The sequence below is a fragment of the Sarcophilus harrisii genome, chromosome 1 (genome assembly GCF_902635505.1).
Source record: "Sarcophilus harrisii chromosome 1, mSarHar1.11, whole genome shotgun sequence".
In the NCBI taxonomy this organism is placed as follows: Eukaryota; Metazoa; Chordata; class Mammalia; order Dasyuromorphia; family Dasyuridae; genus Sarcophilus; species Sarcophilus harrisii.
In genome coordinates, this window is record NC_045426.1 from 67,427,063 (window position 1) to 67,452,264 (window position 25,202).

The window sequence follows — 25,202 nt, forward strand, 5'->3', positions numbered from 1 at the left end:
GTGTATTCTAAAAGAAAAAAAGAAGGGGCAAGGGACAAGAGACACCAAGAATGGAGACAAGACAGGCTTTCTGATCAAGTCTCGTTTAATGAGTGCAATAGTATAGGTATTTATAGCAATAGGAAAGGAAACAGGGGTCACACAAACTTAATACGGGCAAGGGGGGGCACTAGACAAAGGATTGGTTTCCCGCCAAAGGAGTTGACCAGGTGTTTTTGGTCACATAGGAAGCTCCAGGATGTGCTTAGAAGGCACCTGGATGTCTGCCTACTCAAGGTTAAAGCAATCTTAGGAATGTGGCCTTATCACCTGTAGATTAGTGTTGGCTCCCCACAGGTCCTCCTTTTTGTATTTATAAAAAGAATCAAATATAGAAATTTTCATTTCCCGACCTGTGCCTGGCTTAGGTTGTTCCTATGGGGAGAAGCCTTACCCGTCATAGGAAGGATGTACTGAAACATCTCTTCCTGGCTTAGGTTGGCTTGTCCTTGAGGAATCTTACTCATCATTGGCTAACCTGGTCTTGATGTTTGTCAAAAATTTGTGTTGCTCATCCAGAAGAGCAGCCCTCTCCATTGGGGAAGGGTAAGGCTTGGAATAGCTTCACCTGTCCCTGCCCAGAGGAACAAACAGGGCTGCAGAAAGGATCAGATATCAAAGCAGATTATGCACAGTTAGACCATCAAGGCAGGAAAACTCCAAACTTTTAGATGCCTGATATCAAACAAGGTCCTTTGAAATGCTGAGGTACAAATTAATGAAGTGGGATTACAGGAATGGAAAAAAAAAAACACACATATCAGAGAGACTGTCAGTCCTAGGACAGGTGTCTGATTTCTAAAACTTTCCTAAAAAAATAACCTCCAAAATTGAGTCTGCCAGGGCAATTTTAACAAAATAATGGGTTCTAAAGCTAAAGCATCCAAATTCAATCTGAACTAGTGAGATAGGGGGTGGGGTAGAAGTGCCTAAGGCAAAGTGAATAAGAGGCTAGTGGTTCCCATTCTTTCAGGTATTTTGAAAAAAATATACCAGTTTCCCCAATGTTCTAGCTCTTCCTCCCTTTTTTTTCTCACGGAAAGGAATTATCAAATGACCATTCCCCATATAAATCCCAAGAGTGAATCAAAATCCCTATACATAACAGACTAGTACAATAGCATTTCCTAAAAAAATCCCTCAAACATAACAGCAATAATTACACAATTTTAACAAATCCCATCCCAAATCTTAAACACACAGTAATAGTTGATGTAGGCAAGGTTTAACAGTCAGTCATCAACCATTCCCAAAGTCCCTCCTATCAGTCCAAAGTACAGTAGATGCAGGGTCCAATCCAGGGTCTTATTTTAAAAAACTGCTGCTTCAGGCTGTGAAGTGATAGGATGCTCTCATTCCATGCAGAGAGTGGGTGTGTCGTTCTGTCAATCAAAGCTGATCAAAAGTTGATTCAGGTCCCGAAAACAAGCCAATATCTGTAATTTGAATAAAATCTAGAACATGAAACACAAATCTAACAAGTAAAGATTAGATCAGTCTCAGATAGAAAGACTCAGGTCACCAGACTACTGCAAAATATAAGGAGGCCAAAATAAATTGCTTCCTATGTGAAGAGATGAGTTTGTTTTACAGGCTAAGCAAATGGGTGCAGTCTTACAGACCATTATTAATTGTCCTCTTATCATGTAGAAATCTTAAAGAAACAAGACACAAATATCCAGTAACAGACAGATGACCAAGCGAAATACTTAGTTGCCCAAGCATTTAGGATACAATGATTACATATAACCAGGTATAACATATAACCAGATTGGAAATAGCAAGGTGTGACATAATTGAATTGCATTAACAGTTTCTATTACAATTGTTCTGATCATAGAGATCAGTTATAAAAAAATGCAAGAACATAATTATAACATAACATAAGCAGTTAAAACTCAACCTTCAGCACATACAGGATAAAAGGCTACTTAAGGCTTTTTAAGTTAAGGCTACTTAACCCAGTTTTATTCCAATCAATAGTCCCAGTAACTGTCAGATGATGGAGCTTTAAAACTCTCAAATAGCATTAACTAATTAACTATAAGCCTAAAAAATTTTACCTCCAATAATAAATTCCATCAATCAAATTTCTGATAACTCCTAAACAAAGATTTACCCTAACCTTATAGTAATAACAGAAAGGAATTTTGTCTCAGTAAGTTCACAACTTGGCACAATTATCATATCTAAGTAGATGTTACATAAGTGAACATTATACATACAAATCATTTTGCTTTTAAAATACCCAATACATAGAAAAATATCCCAAATTGCATATTGCCCATAACAGAAACATTTCCAAAAGGACAAAGAAAAAACTATTATTTTCAGAGGTCCTTTAAATAACCTCAGGATGACCCAATACAATCAATTTATTTATTTTTTTTTGTTTATGTGCATTGTTTTCCTTATCTTTATTAAGAATTTGTTTTTTTTTTTTTTTTTTTTTTTAATTTAATAGCCTTTAATTTACAGGATATATACATGGGTAACTTTACAGCATTAACAATTGCCAAACCTCTTGTTCCAATTTTTCACCTCTTACCCCCCCACCCCTCCCTAAATGGCAGGATGACCAGTAGATGTTAAATATATTAAAATATAACTTAGATACACAATAAGTATACATGACAAAACATTATTTTGCTGTACAAAAAGAATCAGACTCTGAATTATTGTACAATTAGCTTGTGAAGGAAATCAAAGATGCAGGTGTGCATAAATATAGGGACTGGGAATTCAATGTAATGGTTTTTAGTCATCTCCCAGAGTTCTTTTTCTGGGTATAGCTAGTTCAGTTCATTACTGCTCCATTAGAAATGATTTGGTTGATCTCGTTGCTGAGGATGGCCTGATCCATCAGGACTGGTCATCATCTAGTATTGTTGTTGAAGTATATAATGATCTCCTGGTCCTGCTCATTTCACTTAGCATCAGTTCGTGTAAGTCTCTCCAGGCCTTTCTGAAATCATCCTGTTGGTCATTTCTTACATAACAGTAATATTCCATAATTTTCATATACCACAATTTATTCAGCCATTCTCCAACTGATGGACATCCATTCAGTTTCCAGTTTCTAGCCACTACAAAAAGGGCTGCCACAAACATTCGTGCACATACAGGTCCCTTTCCCTTCTTTATAATCTGTTTGGGATATAATCCCAGTAGTAACACTGCTGGATCAAAGGGTATGCACAGTTTGATAACTTTTTGAGCATAGTTCCAAACTACTCTCCAAAATGGTTGGATTCGTTCACAACTCCACCAACAATGAATCAATGTCCCAGTTTTCCCACATCCCCTCCAACAATCATCATTATTTTTTCCTGTCATCTTAGCCAATCTGACAGGTGTGTAGTGGTATCTTAGAGTTGTCTTAATTTGCATTTCTCTGATTAATAATGACTTGGAGCATCTTTTCATAGGACTAGAAATAGTTTCAATTTCTTCATCTGAGAATTGTCTGTTCATATCCTTTGACCATTTTTCAATTGGAGAATGGCTTGATTTTTATAAATTAGAGTTAATTCTCTATATATTTTGGAAATGAGGCCTTTATCAGAACCTTTGACTGTAAAAATATTTTCCCAGTTTATTGCTTCCCTTCTAATCTTGTCTGCATTAGTTTTGTTTGTACAAACACTTTTCAGTTTGGTATAATCTAAATTTTCTATTTTGTGATCAGTAATGATCTCTAGTTCTGCTTTGGTCATAAAACCTTCCCCTTCCACAGGTCTGAGAGGTAAACTATCCTATGTTCCTCTAATTTATTAATAATTTCATTCTTTATGCCTAGGTCATGAACCCATTTTGACCTTATCTTGGTGTACGGCGTTAAGTATGGATCAATGCCTAGTTTCTGCCATATTAGTTTCCAATTTTCCCAGCAATTTTATCAAACAGTAAGTTCTTATCCCAAAAGCTGGGATCTTTGGGTTTGTCAAAGACTAGGTTGCTATATTTGTTGACTGTTTTATCCCTTGAACCTAATCTATTCCACTGATCAACTAATCTATTCCTTAGCCAATACCAAATAGTTTTGTTAACTGCTGCTCTATAGTATAGTTTTAGATCTGGTACAGCTAAGCCACCATCATTTGTTTTTTTTTCATTAATTCCCTTGAAATTCTTGACCTTTTGTTTTTCCATATGAACTTTGTTGTTATTTTTTCTAGGTCATTAAAATAGTTTTTGGGAGTCTGATTGGTATAGCGCTAAATAAATAGATTAGTTTAGGTAATATTGTCATCTTTATTATATTTGCTCGCCCTATCCAAGAGCATTTAATATTTTTCCAATTGGTTAGATCAGACTTAATTTGTGTGAAAAGTGGTCTGTAATTTTGCTCATAAAGTTTCTGATTTTCCCTTGGCAGATAGATTCCTAAATATTTTATATTATCAGTAGTTACTTTAAATGGAATTTCTCTTTGTAACTATGACTGTTGGATTTTGTTAGTGATATATAAGAATGATGATGACTTATGTGGGTTTATTTTATAACCAGCAACTTTGCTAAAGTTGTGGATTATTTCTAATAACTTTTTAGCAGAATCTCTGGGGTTCTCTAAGTATACCATCATGTCATCGGCAAAGAGTGATAATTTGGCTTCCTCATTGCCTATTCTTATTCCTTTAATCTCTTTCTCAGCTCTTATTGCTATAGCTAGCGTTTCTAATACAATATTAAATAGTAACGGTGATAGTGGGCAACCTTGTTTCACTACAGATCTTATTGGGAATGGTTGCAGTTTGTCTGCAGTTTGTCCCAGTAAGCATATGATGCTTACTGATGGTTTTAAATAGATGCTGCTGATTATTTTAAGGAAAAGTCCATTTATTCCTATACTCTCGAGTGTTTTTAATAGGAATGGATGTTGGATTTTATCAAATGCTTTTTCTGCATCTATTGAGATGATCATATGGTTTTTGTTAATTTGGTTATTGACATGGCCAATTATATTGATAGTTTTCCTAATAATGAACCAGCCCTGCATTCCTGGTATAAATCCTACTTGATCATAGTGTATTATCTTGGAGATGATTTTCATGTAGTCTTTTTGCTAATATCTTATTTAAGATTTTAGCATCAATATTCATTAGGGAGATTGGTCTATAATTTTCTTTCTCTGTTTTCAGCCTACCTGGTTTAGGTATCAGTACCATGTCTGTGTCATAGAAGGAATTTGGTAGGACTCCTTCATTCCCTATTTTATCAAATAATTTATATAGCATTGGGGCCAATTGTTCTTTAAATGTTTGGTAAAATTCACATGTAAATCCATCTGGTCCTGGGGATTTTTTCTTAGGGAGTTGTTTCATTGCCTGTTCTATTTCTTTTTCTGAAATGGGATTATTCAAGCAATTTACTTCTTCCTCTGTTAGTCTGGGAAGTCTGTATTTTTGGAGGTAGTCATCCATTTCACTTAGGTTATCAAATTTATTGGCATAAAGTTGAGCAAAATAACTCCTTATTATTTCTCTAATTTCCTCTTCATTGGTGGAAAGTTCTCCCTTTTCATTTTAAGACTACTAATTTCATTTTCTCCTCCTCTTTTCTAATCAGATTTACCAAAGGCTTATCTATTTTATTGGCTTTTTCATAGAACCAACTCTTAGTTTTATTAATTAGTTCAATAGTTTTTACTTTCAATATTTTAATTTCTCCTTTTAATTTTAGAATTTCCAATTTAGTTATTTGATTGGGGGTTTTTAATTTGGTCTTTTTTAGTTTTTTAGTTTGCAAGCCCAATTCATTAATCTTTTCTTTCTCTGTTTTATTCAAGTAAGCCTCTAGGATATAAAATTCCCTCTTATTACCGCTTTGGCTGCATCCCACAAATTTTGGTATGATGTCTCATCATTGTCATTATCTTGAGTGAATTATTAATTGTATCTATAATTTGCTGCTTCACCCAATCATTCTTTAAGATGAGATTGTTTAGTTTCCAATTACTTTTTGGTCTATTTCCCTAACTTTTGTTGAATGTAGTTTTTATTGCATCATGATCTGAAAGAAAGCATTTACTATTTCTGCTTTCTTGCATTTAATTTTGAGGTCCTTATATCCTAATATATGGTCAATTTTGAATAGGTTCCATGAACTGCTGAGAAGAAAGTATATTCTCTTCTATCTCCATTCAATTTTCTCCAAAATCAACATACCTAATTTTTCTAATATTATATTTACTTCTTTAATTTCTTTCTTATTTGTTTTGTGGTTTGATTTGTCTAATTCTGAGAGTGCAAGGTTGAGATCTCCTACTATTACAGTTTTGTTCTCTATTTCTTCTTGCAACTCTCTTCACTTCTCCTTTAGGAAGTTGAGTGCCATACCACTTGGTGCATATATGTTTAATATTGATATTGCTTCGCTGTTTATGCTACCCTTTAGCAGGATGTAGTTTCCTTCCTTATCTCTTTTAATTAGATCAATTTTACTTTTGCTTGATCTGAGATAGGGATAGCTACCTCTCTTTTTGACTTCACCTGAAGCATAATAGATTTTGCTCCAGCCTTTTTCTTTTACTCTATATGCATCCCCCTGCTTTAAATGTGTTTCTTGTAAACAACATATTGTAGGGTTCTGACTTTTGATCCAGTCTGCTATCTGCCTCCTCTTTATGGGGGAGTTCATCCCATTTACATTTACGGTTAGAATTACTAAATCTGTATTTCCTGCCATCCTAATAACCCCAGAGTGTGCTTTACTTATTCTTGCCTTCCCCAACCCTCTTTCCCCCTTTTAAACTTATGTACCCCTCTTGTATCACGATACTTATCCTCTTTATAATCCCTCCCCCCCCTTTGAGTCTTTCCCCTTCCTTCCCTTATTCTCTTTTCTTTTCCTTTTCCTCTCCCATTTTTAATGAGGCAGAGAGAATTTTCTCTAAAACAAATGTCAATTATTTTTTCTTTGAGCCAACTCTGATGAGAGTAAGATTCACACAATGTTCCTCCCCTCCTAAATTACCTCAGATATGATAAGTTTCCTTAGCCTCTTTGTGGGATGTGGTTTCCCTCTTTTATCCCTCCTTCCCACCTTATTCTGCCATCATCCCTTTTCCATATCTACTTCCCTTTTTATGTTATATCAGTACAATCAAATTATACATGTATTCTTTTTGTATATCCACAAGAAATACAATTCTCAAGAGTTATTTTTACCTTTTCTGCATCTCTTGGTTCTATTCTTGGAGATCAAATTTTTGTTTAGTTCTGGTTTTTTCTTCAGAAACAAATGGAATTCATTTGTTTCATTAAATTCCATCTTCTTCCTGGAAGAAAATGCTCAACTTAGCTGGGTAGTTTATTCTTGGCTGCATCTCAAGTTCTTGTGCCTTTCGGATATCATATTCCAGGCCCTTCTTTCCTTTAATGTAGAGGCAGCCAGATGTTGGAGTGATCCTTATTTGGCACCTCGGTATTTAAATGTTTTTTTTTTTTGGCTGCTTGTAAATTTTTTCCTTAATATTATAGTTCTGAAATTTTGCCACAATATTCCTTGGGGTTTTTATTTTAGGGTTTCTTTCAGAAGGTGTTCGATGAATTCTTTCAATGACTATTTTACCTTCTGATTCTATTACATCTGGGCAGTTCTCTTTGATGATTTCTTGTAAAATAGTATCTAGGCTCTTTTTTTCATCATAGTTTTCAGAAAGTCCAATAATCCTCAGATTATCTCTCCTAGATCTATTTTCCAAGTCTGTCGTTTTTGCAAGTAGATAATTCGTGGTGTTTTCCAGTTTGTCATTTTTTTGTTTTGCTTGACTGATTCTTGCTGTCTCAATGAATCATTAGTTTCGATTTGTTCAGTTCTAATTTTAAAATTATTTTCTTCAATAGCTTTTTTACTTCTTTCTGTATATGTCCAATTGAGTTTTGAATGTATTGTTTTGGTCTGTGGAATTTTTCCATTTCACTAATTTTTTTTAGTGAATTATTTTCTTTCAATTCACTAATTTTGTTTCCTGCACTTCCTGAGAATTTTTAACTTTTCAATTCATATTTCAGGAAGTTGTTGCTCTCTTGTAAGGCTTCTCTTTCCTTTCCCCATTTATCTTCTAACTCTTTTGAGACTTTTAATGGCCTCTTCTATGAGAGCATTATGTAAGGAGGACAGTCTGATGCATTTTTGCTGTTTGAGGTCTCTTCAGGTTTGCTGACCTGCTCTTTTCTGCATAGAAGATGTCAATTGTTCTTTTCATCTTTTTATTCATGTTTTAAAGCCTTTAGGGTAGGTCTCCTAGGCAAGGGGGTTACCAGCTTCCTCTGCAGAATAGGGAGAGATGTAAACCGATTTCCGGCTCCAAGGTATGGGAGTGCTCTGTGTGAGAGTTTTCCCTTCCCCCAACAGGAGGTGGATTCAGCACTGTCCGAGCTATCAAACTGCTTAGTAGGGCTGAGTGGATTATCGCTTGCCCTCAGCTAGAGACTAAGTGGTGAAAGTGTCACCGCCCAGGCCGGAGCCTCTTGTGGGACTGTGAGTATTAGCAGCTGAGTGCAGACCACAGAATGCAGACAGCCACAAACTCTGCCCAGCGTCTCTGCCTGATGCAAATCGGCCCTGGAAAAGCTCTATGGCCCCAAGTCGAGCTCCCCCCTGCGCAGATTGGAGGCTAACCCGGGCTGCGTCCTCCTGCCGTGCAGGATCACAACTGCCCCAAGGAAAAGCCCCTTACTGTGGGTTGGGGCTGCCCGCTTGTGCTGAGATCTGTGCCTTCACCCTCGGTTTGATACTTTCCTTGGAACCTAATTTCTCTCCCAGTCTGCGCCGATCTCCCCCCTGGCCCCGGAACCAACATTTTTTGGCGAGACTGGAGATTTTTTTTCGGCTGGTGAGTTGTTCTACTTCTTATCTTTACGAATTGTAGCAGTCAAGACTATTTTTGAGGCTCGATATAATATTGATAAAGAGGGTAGTAGAAGAGCTTAGAAAGACGCGTGTGTCTTCTCCGCCATCTTGGCTCCGCCCCCAATACAACCAATTTAAACTTATAAAGAATACCCAATTCCACATAAAAGAATTCAAGAAGTTTTTTTTAGCATAGCAATTAAACTTTTAGAAATATTTGTACCAAAGCATGGATCACATTTATGACCATATTCCTTAAACAAGAAAACAGTTATGTATCAAGAAACAAATATTCAATCAATTAACCTAAAAGTAAGCTGCTGCACTGGCAGTAATCAGATAAGAAAAAAAAAAAAAAAAACCAACAGGAACACACTTAGAAGGGCGAGGGAAGGCGAGGATTCCCTTCCCCCACTCCTGCCCCCTAGGAAAATACTTCCCTCAGGTTCCCCACTCAATGTCCTACATGGGGATCCTTTTCAAGATTTAGCCCATCAATTTATTTACTTTCTTCCCAAATCTACCAAATTCCAAACCTTCTCTTTCCTTTTTCCTTCAAAAGCCTGTAAGATTCACACTATATAGTGAATAACTAAAAACTCCTCCACAAAATCCACACATGTCCAGCAGAGCTGGATTTAAAGTATAACTTATGTTAACAAATAACTCAATGTATTTCAGAAAGTAACAAACTGAATTAAACTAAATACAGCTGTTTTAAAAGTTTTTTTTTTTGTTTGTTTTCTTTTCTCTTCTGCCACATTTCTTCTAACAGCTATTAGCATCTTATCTCCAGAGCTTTTTATTGCCCAGGCCAGGCAAAGCTTGAATTTTATTGCTCTTTACTCTAGTAGGCTTTTCCTTACTTACAAATGAGTACATCAGGTTTAAAAAGTTTTAAAATCTCAAGCAAATTTTCAAATAACCCAATTCCCAAATTTCTTAATCATTGTTTTCAAAACAAAAGCTCTTAAATCAGCAAACAGACTAGGGGCTGTTTCCAGGACCTCCACCCCCAGAAAGAAGTTTGTTTTATCTTGAATTCCCTTTTTCTTTTCCAAAATCCAAAAGGGCTTCTGTGAACTTCCAAACCCATTTAGTGCTTTTCTCTGCCTTCACAGAGAATGCCTAGATATTCCATTCAAACTTCTTTTCTTTAAATGTTAGCACACTGCTCTTCTATCTATCTATCTATCTATATTAACTTTCCAAACTTTCAAATCCCTTTTAATCTATTTTTTTATTTATTTCTTTTTTTATTTCTCCCCTTCTCTCCCTTTTCTCCCTTTTTCTCACAGGCTGCTGCAGTCAGCCAGAAACAGAGAGAGAGAGAGAGAAAGATTTTTCAAACTTCTTGATGTTTTCTAAGCCTGCAACACAGGCTGAATTCTTATCTCTTATCAACTTGCTAACTTTTAACACAGACACACACAGACACACTGGCAGCTCCATTTTACTAACCACAGTTGCAATATTTTTCTTAAAATTTTTTCAACCAACAAAACAGACAGACAAATCACACAGAACATAGAACACACAGTTAGAACATTAAACAAACATATAACACATACCCAGAGGATATTTTCCAGCCTCCCAGAAAATACCCATCTCAGAACTTTTAAACCCACCAATATTTATTCTGAGACTACAGATTGCCAGCAACAGACCAGAACAGAACCAGAATAACCAGAACCAGAACCAGTTTCATTGTTATGGGAGTCTAATTCAAGCTCCAACTCTTTTCCACCTTTTCTCATCAATGGTTTTTGCCTGTAGGAACCATGGGCAGAGATCTTCTAAAAAACTTAAAAATTTTTACAAGTTCTTTTTTCTTAACCTTTATGCGTCCTTAATGAGTCTTTGAGACCCTCAACAAACCTATCATATGCACTAATGTCCTCTCCCATGGTATCGGAACCTCACTTACCTCAGGTCTCCATTCCTTGGGGCAGGTAGACCCATGGCAACCTTATTCTCTGAATTCTCCAGGACTGCGCAGTCTTTTTTTTCATAGATTGGATCCAACAATGGCTCCTCCTTACTCCAAAATCTTTCAGGCCCCACTTTGGGCGCCATTTGTCCCAACCCGTGAGACAAGAGTGTGTGGCAAGGGACAGGAGACACCAAGAATGGAGACAAGACAGGCTTTCTGATCAAGTCTCGTTTAATGAGTGCAATAGTACAGATATTTATAGCAATAGGAAAGGAAGCAGGGGTCACACCTACTCAGTAGAGGGGGGGGGCCTTAGACAAAGGATTGGTTTCCCACCAAAGGATGAGTTGACCAGGTGTTTTTGGTCACATAGGAAGCTCCAGGATGTGCTTAGAAGGCGCCTGGATGTCTGCCTACTCAAGGTTAAAGCAATCTTAGGAATGTGGCCTTATCACCTGTAGATTAGTGCTGGCTCCCCACAGGATTGAAAAGAGAAGAAAGGTGAGGAAACAGAATCAATTAGGAATCTAATGCAAGAGTTCAGATTAGAGATAATGAGATGATAAACTAGAATGATGGACATTTGAGTGGGAAAGAAGGGGGAAGATGTAAAATATATTGTGGAAATATACTCAACACACTTGAGAATTGAATCGATGCTGGGTGTGGGGAAAGATGAAAGACTGAAGATGATTCTATGTTTGTGAAACCAAGTCAATAGAAGAGTGTTAACACTCTCAAAAAAGAAAGAGAATTTGGCAAGCAGAGTGCATTTTAGGAAAATAATGAGTTGTGTTTTAGACATCTTAAGTTAGATGTATCTCTGACACTTGTAAAAGAAAATGTTCAATAGTAAATTGGTAATGTGAGACTGATTTTAGGAGATGAAAACTGAGTACATAGTTGTGGGAATCATTTACATAGAATTTGTAACTGAACACATAGAAGTTGATGGAATTACTTATTCTTACCATCACCTTGTGAGAAAGCTGCTATAGGAATTAATAATCACATCTTATGTGTGAGATCTTAAGAATACAATAATAATGCATGCTATTTACCTTTTTCCAGTAATAGACTCAAATGCAGGACGCTTTTATGTAAGTCAGAATTAGATTTGAAAACTTATTATAAAGTCATTTGGAAGGAAATTTTAGGAGACTTCAGCTGAGATGATGCCTGAATTCTGTCATCTTGACATTGAAAGCTCAAACTTCTTGAAGTCAAGTGACAATCTTGAAATTTTGGATCTTGCATAATTCTATTGCTATGTATAAAGGAGACTTATTGAATATTTGAATGCCTTGGCAGACCTATCCTGAGAGCAAAAGGAGGAATGAGAAAATGAAGAAAAATATCAATAAACTCAATTGCTGTTGTTGCTTTTGTTGTTTTTAGATGAATGAAGGATCCTAACTTCTTTGATTCTGCCATAGGAATGGGGATTTTATGGAATATTTGCATCTCAAAGTAAGAATAATATACAGGAATAAACTGCTTTTCTAATATTGAAAGGTGATGCATTAGTCCCTCAACCCTATCATCAAGAGTTATAGAGGGATCCTAATTATATAGCAGGTTAATGAATGGTTCTATTATGTTCTGATAATATTAAAAGAATTGAAAAGAAAGGGTAATAGACATACCCTTTCAGGGGAATGGATAGTAGAATGATAATAAGTTAGAAAAAATTATCTGACACAATTAAAGTCTCTAAGTGAATATTTATACAAATAAGAAAAAAGAGGGTGAGATAAGTTATTGCTACTTGAACATCGTTCTCATCTGTTTTCATGTGGAGAGAATATAGATGCTTTGGACATGGCCAATGCAGAAATTTTAATTATTTTTGCTTTCCTATGCAAAAAGTAATGGAGATTTTCTGTTTCTTTTCTTCCCAATTTGAAGAGGATGAAAGGAAAGGTAGAATTTTACTCAAGGAAATATATTTAAAAAAAAGATTATGAGGACAATATATAAAGCTTATTGTAATAATTGGACTGAACTGCAAATGAGTTCATTTGATTGAGAACATCATGCTATTTCCATATCTGATTAATCAATATAAGATAATGTGCTTCAAATAATAGGATAGGAGACATATAATAAGATTCCTCAAGTACTACTCACCTTTCTCTTATATCTTTCCTCCCTCTTTCCTCTTTCTACTTCCCTCCTTCTTCCTCCCCTTCCTCTCCTGCTCCTCCTCCTTTTCTTTTTTCTGCTCCTCCTCCTCCTTCTCCTTCTCTGTCTCCCTCTTTTTGTCTCTTTGTCTCTGTCTCTGTTTCTTTCTCTTCTATCTCTTTTATTTTCCTACATCTCCAGCTAGTAACTAAGAAAATTAGTTAAAGAATTAATAATTATTTATTCTCAAGAAGCTTATATTCCAAAATAAAGGAAACCATATATAATTTTACATGGAATAAACATAAGCTAACAAATGAAAAATATTCATTAAATGCAAGATGGATTGTGAGAGATGTCACTAGAATTTGGGGCATAAGAAAGAACTAATTGAAGAATGTGGTTCTTTACCTACTTATTGAAGGATGTGAAGAACAGTTGAGAATGCTTTCAGATGATACACATTTTCTTTTTTTTTTTTTTTTTTATTTATTTAATAGCCTTTAATTTACAGGATATATACATGGGTAACTTTACAGCATTAACAATTGCCAAACCTCTTGTTCCAATTTTTCACCTCTTACCCCCCCCCCCCCCTCCCCTAAATGGCAGGATGACCAGTAAATGTTAAATATATTAAAATATAACTTAGATACACAATAAGTATACATGACCAAAACATTATTTTGCTGTACAAAAAGAATCAGACTCTGAATTATTGTACAATTAGCTTGTGAAGGAAATCAAAGATGCAGGTGTGCATAAATATAGGGACTGGGAATTCAATGTAATGGTTTTTAGTCATCTCCCAGAGTTCTTTTCTGGGTATAGCTAGTTCAGTTCATTACTGCTCCATTAGAAATGATTTGGTTGATCTCGTTGCTGAGGATGGCCTGATCCATCAGGACTGGTCATCATCTAGTATTGTTTTTGAAGTATATAATGATCTCCTGGTCCTGCTCATTTCACTTAGCATCAGTTCGTGTAAGTCTCTCCAGGCCTTTCTGAAATCATCCTGTTGGTCATTTCTTACAGAACAGTAATATTCCATAATTTTCATATACCACAATTTATTCAGCCATTCTCCAACTGATGGACATCCATTCAGTTTCCAGTTTCTAGCCACTACAAAAGGGCTGCCACAAACATTCAGTGCACATACAGGTCCCTTTCCCTTCTTTATAATCTGTTTGGGATATAATCCCAGTAGTAACACTGCTGGATCAAAGGGTATCTAAGTTTGATAACTTTTGAGCATAGTTCCAAACTACTCTCAAAATGGTTGGATTCGTTCACAACTCCACCAACAATGAATCAATGTCCCAGTTTTCCCACATCCCTCAACAATCATCATTATTTTTCCTGTCATCTTAGCCAATCTGACAGGTGTGTAGTGGTATCTTAGAGTTGTCTTAATTTGCATTTCTCTGATTAATAATGACTTGGACCATCTTTTTATATGACTAGAAATAGTTTCAATTTCTTCATCTGAGAATTGTCTTTTCATATCCTTTGACCATTTTTCAATTGGAGAATGGCTTGATTTTTTATAAATTAGAGTTAATTCTCTATATATTTTGGAAATGAGGCCTTTATCAGAACCTTTGACTGTAAAATATTTTCCCAGTTTATTGCTTCCCTTCTAATCTTGTCTGCATTAGTTTTGTTTGTACAAAAACTTTTCAGTTTGGTATAATCAAAATTTTCTATTTTGTGATCAGTAATGATCTCTAGTTCTGCTTTGGTCATAAAGACCTTCCCCTTCCACAGGTCTGAGAGGTAAACTATCCTATGTTCCTCTAATTTATTAATAATTTCATTCTTTATGCCTAGGTCATGAAGCCATTTTGACCTTATCTTGGTGTACGGCGTTAAGTATGGATCAATGCCTAGTTTCTGCCATATTGGTTTCCAATTTTCCCAGCAATTTTTATCAAACAGTAAGTTCTTATCCCAAAAGCTGGGATCTTTGGGTTTGTCAAAGACTAGGTTGCTATATTTGTTGACTGTTTTATCCCTTGAACCTAATCTATTCCACTGATCAACTAATCTATTCCTTAGCCAATACCAAATAGTTTTGGTAACTGCTGCTCTATAGTATAGTTTTAGATCTGGTACAGCTAAGCCACCATCATTTGATTTTTTTTCATTAATTCCCTTGAAATTCTTGACCTTTTGTTTTCCATATGAACTTTGTTGTTATTTTTCTAGGTCATTAAAATAGTTTTTGGGAGTCTGATTGGTATAGCGCTAAATAAATAGATTAGTTTAGGTAATATTGTCATCTTTATTATATTTGCTCGCCCTATCCAAGAGCATTTAATATTTTTCCAATTGGTTAGATCAGACTTAATTTGTGTGAAAAGTGGTCTGTAATTTTGCTCATAAAGTTTCTGATTTTCCCTTGGCAGATAGATTCCTAAATATTTTATATTATCAGTAGTTACTTTAAATGGAATTTCTCTTTGTAACTCTGACTGTTGGATTTTATTAGTGATATATAAGAATGCTGATGACTTATGTGGGTTTATTTTATAACCACAACTTTGCTAAAGTTGTGGATTATTTCTAATAACTTTTTAGCAGAATCTCTGGGGTTCTCTAAGTATACCATCATGTCATCGCCAAAGAGTGATAATTTGGCTTCCTCATTGCCTATTCTTATTCCTTTAATCTCTTTCTCAGCTCTTATTGCTATAGCTAGCGTTTCTAATACAATATTAAATAGTAACGGTGATAGTGGGCAACCTTGTTTCACTCCAGATCTTATTGGGAATGGTTGCAGTTTGTCTCCATTACATATGATGCTTACTGATGGTTTTAAATAGATGCTGCTGATTATTTTAAGGAAAAGTCCATTTATTCCTATACTCTCAAGTGTTTTAATAGGAATGGATGTTGGATTTTATCAAATGCTTTTCTGCATCTATTGAGATGATCATATGGTTTTTGTTAATTTGGTTATTGACATGGCCAATTATATTGATAGTTTTCCTAATATTGAACCAGCCCTGCATTCCTGGTATAAATCCTACTTGATCATAGTGTACTATCTTGGAGATGATTTTCTGTAGTCTTTTTGCTAATATCTTATTTAAGATTTTAGCATCAATATTCGATTAGGAGATTGGTCATAATTTTCTTTCTCTGTTTTCAGCCTACCTGGTTTAGATATCAGTACCATGTCTGTGTCATAGAAGGAATTTGGTAGGACTCCTTCATTCCCTATTTTATCAAATAATTTATATAGCATTGGGGCCAATTGTTCTTTAAATGTTTGGTAAAATTCACATGTAAATCCATCTGGTCCTGGGGATTTTTTCTTAGGGAGTTGTTTAATTTCCTGTTCTATTTCTTTTTCTGAAATGGGACTATTCAAGCAATTTACTTCTTCCTCTGTTAGTCTGGGAAGTCTATATTTTTGGAGGTAGTCATCCATTTCACTTAGGTTATCAAATTTATTGGCATAAAGTTGAGCAAAATAACTCCATATTATTTCTCTAATTTCCTCTTCATTGGTGGAAAGTTCTCCTTTTCATTTTTAAGACTACTAATTTCATTTTCCTCCTCCTTTTTCTAATCAGATTTACCAAAGGCTTATCTATTTTATTGGCTTTTCATAGAACCAACTCTTAGTTTTATTAATTAGTTCAATAGTTTTTTACTTTCAATATTTTTAATTTCTCCTTTTAATTTTAGAATTTCAATTTAGTATTTGATTGGGGGTTTTTAATTTGGTCTTTTTTTAGTTTTTTTAGTTGCAAGCCCAATTCATTAATCTTTTCTTTCTCTGTTTTTATTCAAGTAAGCCTCTAAGAATATAAATTCCCTCTTATTACCGCTTTGGCTGCATCCCACAAATTTTGGTATGATGTCTCATCATTGTCATTATCTTGAGTGAAATTATTAATTGTATCTATAATTTGCTGCTTCACCCAATCATTCTTTCAGATGAGATTGTTTAGTTTCCAATTACTTTTTGGTCTATTTCCCCCTAACTTTTTGTTGAATGTAGTTTTTTTGCATCATGATCTGAAAAGAAAGCATTTACTATTTCTGCTTTCTTGCATTTAATTTTGAGGTCTTTATGTCCTAATATATGGTCAATTTTTGAATAGGTTCCATGAACTGCTGAGAAGAAAGTATATTCTCTTCTATCTCCATTCAATTTTCTCCAAAGATCCAACATGCCTAATTTTTCTAATATTCTATTTACTTCTTTAATTTCTTTCTTATTTGTTTTGTGGTTTGATTTGTCTAATTCTGAGAGTGCAAGGTTGAGATCTCCTACTATTACAGTTTTGTTGTCTATTTCTTCTTGCAACTCTCTTAACTTCTCCTTTATGAAGTTGAGTGCCATACCACTTGATGCATATATGTTTAATATTGATATTGCTTCGTTGTTTATGCTACCCTTTAGCAAGATGTAGTTACCTTCCTTATCTCTTTTAATTAGATCAATTTTTACTTTTGCTTGATCTGAGATAAGGATGTGCTACCTCTTTTGACTTCACCTGAAGCATAATAGATTTTGCTCCAGCCTTTTCTTTTACTCTAATGCATCCCCCTGCTTTAAATGTGTTTCTTGTAAACAACATATTGTAGGGTTCTGACTTTTGATCCAGTCTGCTATCTGCCTCCTCTTTGTAGGAGTTCATCCCATTTACATTTAGGTTAGAATTATTAAATCTGTATTTCCTGCCATCTAATAACCCCAGATTTGTGCTTTACTTATTCTTGCTTCCCCAACCCTCTTTCCCCTATTAAAGCTTATGTACCCCTCTTGTATCACGATGCTTATCCTCTTTATAATCCCTCCCTCCCCCTTTGAGTCTTTCCCCTTCCTTCCCTTATTACTCTTTTTCTTTTCCCTTTTCCTCTCCCCGTTTTAATGAGGCGAGAGAGATTTTCTCTAAAACAAATGTCAATTATTTTTCTTTGAGCCAACTCTGATGAGGTAAGATTCACACAATGTTCCTCCCCTCTCTAAATTCCCTCAGATATGATAAGTTTCCTTAGCCTCTTTGTGGGATGTGGTTTCCCTCTTTTATCCTCCTTCCCACCTTATTCATGCCATCATCCTTTTCCATATCTACTTCCCTTTTTATGTTATATCAGTACAATCAAATTATACATGTATTCTTTTGTATATCCACAACAGAAATACAATTCTCAAGAGTTATTTTTACCTTTTCTGCATCTCTTGAGTTCTATTCTTGGAGATCAAATTTTTGTTTTAGTTCTGGTTTTTCTTCAGAAACAAATGGAATTCATTTGTTTCATTAAATGTCCATCTTCTTCCCTGGAAGAAAATGCTCAACTTAGCTGGGTAGTTTATTCTTGGCTGCATCTCAAGTTCTTGTGCCTTTCGAATATCATATTCAGGCCCTTCTTTCCTTTAATGTAGAGGCAGCCAGATCTTGGGTGATCCTTATTGTGGCACCTCGGTATTTAAATGGTTTTTTGGCTGCTTGTAAAATTTTTCCTTAATCTTATAGTTCTGAAATTTTGCCACAATATTCCTTGGGGTTTTTATTTTAGGGTTTCTTTCAGAAGGTGTTCGATGAATTCTTTCAATGCCTATTTTACCTTCTGATTCTATTACATCTGGGCAGTTCTCTTTGATGATTTCTTGTAAAATAGTATCTAGGCTCTTTTTTTTCATCATGGTTTTCAGAAAGTCCAATAATCCTCAGATTATCTCTCCTAGATCTATTTTCCAAGTCTGTCGTTTTTGCAAGTAGATAATTCGTGGTTTTTCCAGTTTGTCATTTTTGTTTTTGCTTGACTGATTCTTGCTGTCTCAATGAATCATTAGTTTCAATTTGTTCAGTTCTAATTTTAAAGAATTATTTTCTTCAATAGCTTTTTACTTCTTTCTGTATATGTCAATTGAGTTTTTGAATGTATTGTTTTGGTCTGTGGAATTTTTTTCCATTTCACTAATTTTTTTTTTAGTGAATTATTTTCTTTTTCCAATTCACAGATCCTACTTTCTTGCAAGTTCTTTATTTTTTCCAATTCACCAATTTTGTTTCCCTGCACTTCCTGAGAATTTTTTAACTTTTCCAATTCGTATTTCAGGAAGTTGTTGCTCTCTTGTAAGGCTTCTCTTTCCTTTCCCCATTTATCTTCTAACTCTCTTTTGAGACTTTTAATGGCCTCTTCTATGAGAGCATTATGTAAGGGAGGACAGTCTGATGCATTTTTGCTGTTTGAGGTCTCTTCAGGTTTGCTGACCTGCTCTTTTTCTGCATAGAAGCTGTCGATTATTCTTTTCATCTTTTTATTCATGTTTTAAAGCCTTTAGGGTAGGTCTCCTAGGCAAGGGGTTACCAGCTTCCTCTGCAGAACAGGAGAGATGTAAACCGATTTCCGGCTCCAAGGTATGGGAGTGCTCTGTGTGAGAGTTTTCCCTTCCCCCAACAGGAGGTGGATTCAGCACTGTCCGAGCTATCAAACTGCTTAGTAGGGCTGAGTGGATTATAGATTGCCCTAGGCTAGAGACTAAGTGGTGAAAGTGTCACCACCCAGGCCGGAGCCTCTTGTGGGACTGTTGAGTATTAGCAGCTGAGCGCAGACTGCAGTACCTAGACAGCCACAAACTCTGCCCAGCGTCTCTGCCTGATGCAAATCGGCCCTGGAAAAGCTCTATGGCCCCAAGCCGAGCTCCCCCCTGCGCAGATTGGAGGCTAACCAGGGCTGAGTCCTCCTGCGGTGCAGGATCACAACTGCCCCAAGGAAAAGCCCCTTACTGGGGGTTGGGGCTGCGCACTTGTGATGAGATCTGTGCCTTCACCCTCGGTTTGAGACTCTCCTCGGAACCTAATTTCTCTCCCAGTCTGCGCCGATCTCCCCCCTGGCCCCGGAACCAACCTTTTTTTGGCGAGACTGCAGATTTTTTTCGGCTGGTGAGTTGTTCTACTTCTTATCTTTACGAATTGTAGTAGTCAAGACTATTTTTGAGGCTCGATATAATATTGATAAAGAGGGTAAGAGAAGAGCTTAGAAAGACGGGTGTGTCTTCTCCTTTATCTTGGCTCCGCCTCCTCCCAGATGATACACATTTTCTAAAAGCTTATTTGCAATGTCGTTTTAAACATAAAGCTCTGAAGGAAAGAATGATAATTATGCTCACTCATCTCTGGCTCACTTAAATTCAATTTTTGTATAGGTAAGGACATCATTCTCATGATATCATTGGTTCTTTTTGAGAAGGAAGAATACATGATGACAAAAATAAGCATTTTTTTCAAATGGAAAAATAGAAGTCATACTCTCATCATAGATATTGGACCACTTCCATAGTCTTTATAAAATTTTATGTTTTTGTTAAACAACTTTAGTAATGTGACATTTTAAATAAATGTCTAATGTCCTTTAGAAACACTACTACAATGAATATCTAAAATCTTAGATTGACATTTGTATTTAAATCATTGATTGATTGACAACTCTCTGTCATTAACTACTTGCTCTCCTTTAGCAAATTTGTAATCTTCAAAGTAGAGGCAAAACTTTAATAAAAGCACATCTTTTAAAAAAATAATATTTTTCTATTCAAAATACATGCAAAGTTAGTTTTCAACATTCACCCTTGCAAAAACTTGTTACAATTTTTTCTCCCCCTCTTTCCACCAGCCTCTCCCCAATAGAAAGCAAATAATGCAAAATAGGTTAAAAGTGTAATTCTTCTAAGTATATTTCCATATTTATCATGATGCACAAGAAAAATCAGATCAAAAAGGTAAAAAAATGGAGAAAAAAGCAAATAAAACAAAATTGGTGAAAATTCTAATGTGTGATGCACCTTCAGTTCTCATAGTCATCTTTCTGTATACAGATGGCTCTCTCCATCACAAGATTATCAGAATTGGCTTGAATCATCTCACTGTTGAAAATAGCCAAATCCACCAGAATTGATCCTCATGTAGTCTTATTAGTGAATGAACAATGTTCTCTAGGTTCTTCTATTCACTTCACTTACAAAGCATATCTTTAAAAAATAATAAGAAGCTTTAAAAAATAAGAGACTGTGCAGTATAGGCAGAGTGGATAAAGTATTGGCCTCAGCACCAGGAAGAAAACATTTCACTAATTCTGACATTCTGACTTTCCTACACTAATCAACTTCTTTTAATTACTCAATTCTACAGAAAAGAGCATATGTTGCAGAGCAATTTTAGATATGAAATGGACATGTTCTCCACACAATCGTCTCATTCCAATTTTATCAAACTCAAATATAAATGTAACCACAAATTAACATTAATTATGATTTACTGTATTTTATTAATTTCATTAAATATTTCCCAATGACATACTAATCTGGTTCTAGACTCAGATATGTCACAGAAACAGGCAACATGTTTGGTATAGTTGTTTTCTGAATTTACAGATATGAGTAAAAAGGAAGAACAAAAAATGATTCTTCCTTTCTATCAGTTTTAGTTTGCCTATCCAGGAAATCCTACTGTTCCAAATATAATTCCAAATGAGAACTACATTTTGCCAAAGTATTTGTTTGCTCATGAACACAAACTCGGCTTCAACAGATGTTTGACTTTATGAGATTTGTTTATTTTGTTTTTTTCTCATCTATTTGGGTCTAAAATATTTAACATCTTGATGCTATCACCCATACAGCTATTTCAACAAGCTTCAGTGAGTTAAAATTATTTTTAGTCATATCTGATTTGCTTTTGCCCATTTAGATAGAATTCCTTATCTCCTGCAGATTGCTTCATGGTTCATTTGTTCTTTTGCCTTTTTTGATTTATTTCTGCATAATTTCATCCCGATTATTTAGGAACAATGGTTTTCTTTTAACTCTGGGGAATAGTCTCCTAAAACAGTGATTCTTAATCTGAGGTGAGTGAATTAGCACTTTTTTATATCTGTATTTCATTGCAATTTGTTTCCTAAAAGCATAGTTTCTTTTGAAATGTTCTATATTTTATTTTATGCTTTTGAAAATTCTTTTCCAAGAAAGGATTAATAGGTTTCATCAGTCTTCTTAAGGAGTTCATGGAAAAAAAGACTTTGTTAAAGACAATATATATATTTATCTCTCCATCAATATCTATATGAATATATATATGTATAGGTATATCTTATAAGCAACTAGTACCACATTAATTCAGCCTGTTTCCTCTATGAAATTAAGAACATATGTGTGTGTGTGTGTGTGTGTGTTTGTGTGAAGCTTTCATTATTATTTGGGATTATGATTCTATAGGATTTGTGGGAAAAGCATTTGAACATTCACCTGCTTCCAAACTATGACAATAATTTGTCCCTAGCTCTATATATGACTGAGATTTATTAGAATGTCAAAGTCTTGCCCAATAAAATCCAAGAATTCTGTCCTGTGTACCCTGTTTTCTCAAGGCCAGCAATGCTGGAATGTAAAGATAAGATGCTTTTATTAGATGGAAAGCAGATGGCCAGATTGCAATACCTTTTGCTACACAACTCTTATTCTTTTTAATATAATTTATAAGCAACATATATTTGAAATTATAGAACAGCAGAGGACTTATTATAATAAAATATTATGTTATAATAGAATTATCCCATTATAAGAAAAATATACCACAAAATGCCATTAAAATACAATTAGCATCAAAAAAAGAAATGAATAGTAAAGAGGATAGAACAAGGAAAAAGGGAGGAGGGAAGAGAAGAGATAAAAAGAAAAAAGACATAAAAGAAAAGAAAGGATATTTAAACTGATCTCACAAATTAGTAGTTGGAAAACATTTATTATTTAGTGGTAAGTGGCATGCTACTCAGTGATCATGAATACTATGAGGAAGGGAATGGGAAGGTATTATAAGAGAAAAGAAAATGAAAAGGGAAAAGGGGCAGAAAAGAAGAAGAAAATTTTTAAATGCACATTTTAAAAATGATAGAGTGCCATTTTCACTTTTCTCAGATTGCCTAGTCTGGCCCAAACAACATATTATCAGACTTTAGAGAAATATTTATACCACTTTTAATGTGAAAGTATTTCAAAATTAAGAAATTTCATCCAGTAGAAACATCATTCATTTTGATACTTTCAAAATGGGTCCAAGCCCCATTTATATTTACTTTTGCATAAAGTGAAGCAAGTCTTTGACCATCTAAGACTTCTGCTGAAAAATAAAGGGAAAGTATTTATTACTTTATTACTTTTCAGTTCTAAATCCTATTATCCTAATGCTTTAAACAAACTAAAGTTTTTCCACACTCCCCTTCTTTCTATTCAGAACATCATTCCACCTAAAAATGCATTTGGAAAAAGGTATGGAATTCATTGAGCAGGAGACTTTCTAATAAATTTAATGGGATTATGCAGTATGAAAATTTGTCTAGAGTCAAAGAAGTACAATCCCATGATTAGTGCATAATCATACCCATTTACATCCTGCTGAAAGGGAAAAAAATCTTTATGATTATTTTTCAGAGACTGATGCTATCCTTAAGACAACTGGATAGCTGGATCTAGGATTATTGTCAGGAATCATCTTTCTGCTAATGGATAATGCTAAACAAGTGAGAAAATAGTTGCAACAGTGCATAGAGTGTTCTTCAAAGTCAGGAAAAAGATTAAATCCTGCTTTAGATACTTTCTATGTTTTTGACTTGGGCAGGTTATTTAATCTATTCCAGTCTCAGTTCTTTCATCTGTAAAATGAGGAAGTAGATAATAATAGTTTTTTTTTTTTTTTTAATTCTTCTTCAGCCCTCAATCAATGATCCTATAATTTTCCATCTCATTATTTTTATTTCTGAAATTCCTTTTTTTATTTGTCCCTATTCAAAAATCCTACCCTAGTTGATGGGGAATTAAAAACTGTGTATATACTTTAGACGCCATTGCCATTCATTTCCACTATTGTTGAAATCCTTCTAGATCTTGCTAAATTAGTTCTAAATTTGAGATTTTTTGTTTTTGAATTTTAAAATGTCACCCCATGGTTTTGGTTTTATCCCTGCACTCAGAAAAAACATATTTTTTAAAATAATAACTTTATTTTTCAAAATACATGCAAAAATAGTTTTCAGCATTCACTCTGCAAAGCCTTAGGTTCCAAATTTTTCTTCCTCCGTCCTTTTTCTTTTTTCTCCCAGACAGCAAGCAATCCAATATAGGTTAAACATATGCAATTCTTCTAAACATATTTCCACATTTTTCATGCTGTGTGAGAAAAATCAGATCAAAAGGGAAAGCATGAGAAAAAAGGCAAACAAATAATAACAACAACAAACGTGAAAATATGCTTTTATCCACATTTGTTCTCCATGATTCTCTCTCTGTATGCAGATGGCTCTTTCTATCACAAGTCTATTGGGTTTTTCTTGAATCACCTCATTGTTCAAAAGATTCAAGTTCAGAAAAACATTTTGACATTCTTCAAAATGAACTTTTCTGATATCCTCTTTTTAAGCTCCCTCTCATGAGTCCCCTGAAGAAACTAACCAAAATGAAAAATAGGCAGGTGGTGTATAAATGCTTACTCCTTCTTTTAGTTGAACATAATCTCTCACTTCTCATTCAAACACACTGATATGATAGTTAATGTAGGTAGATGTTATTCCTTCTATGCAGCAATTCCTTTCTAGTTGGCATGATTCAGGAAATATCCATTTTCAAAAACCTTATGGCATAACACAGAATCTATAGATGGGGAAAAATGGGGAATATGGTTGGAAGAATACAAAGGAAGACATTGACCATTCTTATGCTAACGGCATTGGCAATAGCAAAGCATTAACCTTATTACCACAGTTTGGAGATAGATTCAGTCCCTTAGGATGCTGAATTCTAGAAATGTCTTCATTACTTTAAGGTTGCCTTTTGTAATTTTTAAAATGGAGGGAAAGATGGCAAAGTGAGTGAACCTTACTCTAATCAAAATTGACTCAAAGAGGAAATAACATACACAGTAATTTGGGTACAGAATCTATCTCTGCAGGAAAATAGGAGAAGAAGTGGATACAAAATGGGAGGGGGTGATGGGAGTGAAGATTGGGTGAGGCAGTAGTCAAAAGCCAACAAACACTCTTGAGGAGGGACAAAGTTGAAAAGAGAGAAAAAATAGATGGGGATAGAGCCAAGATGGTGAACAGCAGACAAGACCCTCTGTGACCTCCTCAGACCTTCTCTCAAACCAATAGCAGATTAAGCCTCCAAACTGGTTTTGGAGTCAAAGAACCCATGCATATTTTGGAGAACAACACATTCACAGAAGAAAATACCTTG

The 25,202-nt window shown here is 34.9% G+C and overlaps 1 pseudogene; it reads right to left on the reverse strand.

Annotated features, from left to right (window-relative positions):
* Positions 1-10,971, reverse strand: part of LOC100915838 — a 42,255-nt pseudogene extending 31,284 nt beyond the window's left edge.
* Positions 10,972-25,202: the final 14,231 nt, after the last annotated feature.